The following is a 4015-nucleotide window of genomic DNA, read 5'->3' as shown; positions in this document are numbered from 1 at the left end:
TGCCTAACAAGGAAGATGAGATCTCTGTCTCTCTGTCTCTCTGTCTCTCTCTTTCACACACACACACACACACACACACACTGCCTTCTGAGGAAGCCATGCCTAACAAGGAACAAGGAAGATGAGATCTCTCTCTCTCTCTCTCTCTCTCTCTCTCTCTCTCTCTCTCTCACACACACACACACACACACACACACACACACACTTCTGAAAAAGTCATGCCTAACAAGGAAGATGAGGTAGGGCCCTCATTGGGCCCTTCCAAGGTGACCCTGCTCAGAATGGGAAGATGCTATATACAGGATAATGCCTGTACCACAAATACGTATCAACGTATATTATATATTCATGCTTTAAACAATCTCTTAGGAGACATATGACTCCTCTCCCGTTCTACAAAGACAACACCTACTTAGACAGAGTCAGGCCATGGAAAGTACCACATTGTAGGTAGCGCTAGAAGGGGTTTTCAGCAGTTGAGCTTCTATCAAAGCAAACTGGCTATGGTGTGACCTCCCCCACCCCTAACTCTGCCTCAGCATCCTCACATCCACATGTGGACAGGCCTAATGCATCAACTGGTGAGCCATGGGCAGAGTCAGGATTTGAACTTCAGTCCACCTACCCTCAAAGCTTGCCTTCCCACTGATTCCATGGGAATCATTTCCTAACTGAGTGGATTGTGCAGAGGCCAACAGAGCAGCTTCACCTCATCGCCCACCCTTCTTAACAGGATTTGCTACTTAAGTAGCTGCCCCAGCAGCAAGGTAATGGACATACATGTCAGGAAGGCAGACCCCAGGTCCCCACCAGCAGAGAGGCTTAGAAAGCCTGATCTTGGAAGCCACTGCAAAGGGGGTGGCTCTTCCAGAGAGGAGAGGGGTTTTGTAAGACCTCAATATGTTCATGCCACCCACACAGAGCCCCTTAGCACAGTGGAAATCAAATGCCTCGTAGCTGCACGCCTACATACTTTTTTCACGGCCCTTTGCTTTGGTACAGAGATGTACATGCTCAAAGGTCGATTAGCATTGGCATTTTGTGCGATAAGCTTAAATCACAAAACCACTGTTTTCAGACCCATGCGGGGCTGCAGGGAAACACAGGACACAGGCAGGATAATAGGCATGCCATTCAATGGCAAAAAAGAACGCTGTGCTTCATAATTGCTTCGGAATCAGTAATTCAACAGTATAAAGGGAAAAAATTAACTGAGATAAATTTCCCTTTTGGGGATGTAATTATGATTATTCTAAAGCAATTATTATTCATTTTAAATATTGGGAAATTTCTCCCCAAATATGACCTGTTTGGTGATGGAAAGCTACTTCAATATAATTTAAATAAAGGATTTTGATTCTTTATGTTAAATTCAATTGCATTTTGAGAAATCAAAACAAGTATGAGGATTCTTGGAATTATGAATCACGATTACCTTGAGTTTTTTTTTAAGGACATTATGTTGGCTGACTGGCAAGCTAATGTTTTATCTTTGTGTGCACTATGCTTTTATTTGTGACCCACAAAACACAAAGGATAATTTGAAACCCAGAACTAGGCAGGGGGACGAAGCATGAAAAGAAGTATGGTTGGGAGCAGAGAGGTAACAGAGAGGTTACTTTTCTCTTCCTTTGACAAGGAGTAAATAATAAAACTAAGTAAATAAGTATATGGAAAGAAAGAACAAAATGGAAGTGGCCACAAATCTGAAAGGGGGACTGAGTTAAACTGAATGCGGGGAAGAAGAAACAGAATAGCTATTCTTTATACGGCCAACACAACCCTTCAAGGGTACTACGGTTGAGAGACTCAGGCTCTTCTAATAGAGCCTGGTACTAGGTCTGTCTTCTCATCCACTAATTCATTCTTTCACTCAATAAGCATTCAATGAGAGCCTAATAACAGCAAGAGGAGGACATGGAGAAGAACTCGGCCATCTTCAGAGTCAGTCAGAAATGAGAACATTTGCTATAACTTGAACATTTGTATCTGCAATTTCAGATGTTGAAATCCCCAGGATAACAATATTGGAAGTTAATTAGTACCCCTATAAAGGGGGTCCTGTGGCCACCCTTAGTCTCTTCCATCACATGAAGACAGGAATGGAGAGATGGCTGTCTGTGAATCAAGAAGCAGTCTTCACCAACCAACTACTGCTGCCTTGAACTTCCGAGACAGGACTGTGAGAAATAAATATCTGTTGTTTATAAACCTCCCCCATCTATGGTAGTTTATTAGAGCAGCTCAAATCAACCCTGACAACTTCAAATTCCTTCCACCTAAGTTCAGAATTTCAAGACTGTCAGTAACTAACACATTCCTGGAGTCTCTGGAACATTGTAGTCACCATCATCAACCCTCTGGGCCACAGTGGAACAGGAGAACAGAATGGAGACTGGAGTATGGAAACCTTTACTTGAGGCTGCAAAAGTATCATAGAACAAAAACCCGCTGGCAAAGAGGAAGGATGGAACATTCTCATCCCACACCAACAAAGACAATTGGCCTGTCACTGGCACAGACACCAAGGCACTCCTAAAAAGACCATACTATGTGACATGAAAGCTTTCATACAGAATTTTCCATTGAGCTTCAAAACTTCCTCCCCTGACATAATGTTTCATATGTAGTAATCTCAAAAAAAATTAAAATGAATAAACATATTTATTTTAATGTAGATGAAGGTTTCTGGCGCACCTGGTCTTAAAGCTATTCAATCCCAAAGAAACACACAGAGTCTTATTTTAATTATAAACTGTTTAGCCTATTAGCTCAGGTTTATTATTAACTAACTCTTACAGGTTAAATTAACCCATAATTCTTATCTATATTTGGCCCCATGGCTTGGTACCTTTTCTCAGTGAGACATTCTCATCTTGCTTCCTCTGCCTCTGGGTGACAACTGCATCTTTGCCTTTACTCATCCCAGAATTCTTCCAGTCTGCTCACCCCACCTATATTCCTAACTGGCTACTGGCCAATCAGCATTTTATTAAACTAATACAAGTGACAATTCTTTACAGTGTACAAGGAGAATAATCCCACAGCATTTCCCCTTTTTTAAAAAACAAGAACTCTGGAATCTACTTTGTTTAGCTTTTTTCCTGATCATCATCCATAACAACTTGTAACTAAAACAAAAACATTCATAAATTTATTTTTTGGGAATGTGGGCATAGTTTTCTAAGCTACTTCCCTCTGATTTTGGGGTGCTGATAAATTTATGGGGACCCATAGAAAATTTAGGATTATGGTCTAATCTTGACTGGAATATTCTGTGAGACTGGATCATCTCAGCCAGCTGTAAAGCAAAGGCTATTGAGCCCATAGTTCATGATTTCTTAGCTTTCTGAGAGTTCAGTTTCATGGCAGAGTTAGAGGCAGGAGCCATGTTTATTGCCACAACTCTGTAGAATTTCTAGGGTTCTACCATCACCAAGAAGCATGCCACCTGCTGTTCATAAACACCATGTAAGTGTTGAGTGGCAGAACCTCTTAAAAGAGCTGTGAGGTTTTTGTGGCTAACGCTGAGCCAGTAAGCCTCTCTTAAAGGAGCCATGCCTCTGCTTGCCTCTAGCAAACAGAGCCTCGTGGAGAAAAGATGGTTACCAAGAAACTGTGTTTGACTCTGTTCTTGTCTGTCTAGAATTCTTTTTTCTTTTTTATAAAGTTTTCTCATGCTTTATGTGGAAATTCTTGCCAAACGTTTGGGCACCATTTGTAGACAGAAGTTTATGAGTGTTTGAATGAACGTGTTTGGATGTTTACTGTTCGTATGTATTCATATGTATTACACCACGGGCATGTAATTTCTCTGGAACTAGCATCACACAGCCACCATGTTAGTCCTCTGGAAGAACAGCAAGTGCTTTTAGCTGCTGAGCCATCTCTTCAGCTCCCAGAATCTTTTTTTTTTTTATGTTTTGGTATCACTTTATTTTTTTTTTATTAAGAAAGAAAAAAAAATTTCCGCCTCCTCCCAGCCTCCCACTCCTCCCACTTTCCCCCCCTCCCC

This window comes from Microtus ochrogaster, chromosome X, assembly GCF_000317375.1.
Source record: "Microtus ochrogaster isolate Prairie Vole_2 chromosome X, MicOch1.0, whole genome shotgun sequence".
NCBI lineage: Eukaryota > Metazoa > Chordata > Mammalia > Rodentia > Cricetidae > Microtus > Microtus ochrogaster.
The sequence above is the reverse complement of the archived record's forward strand: the minus strand, read 5'-3'. Positions refer to the sequence as shown.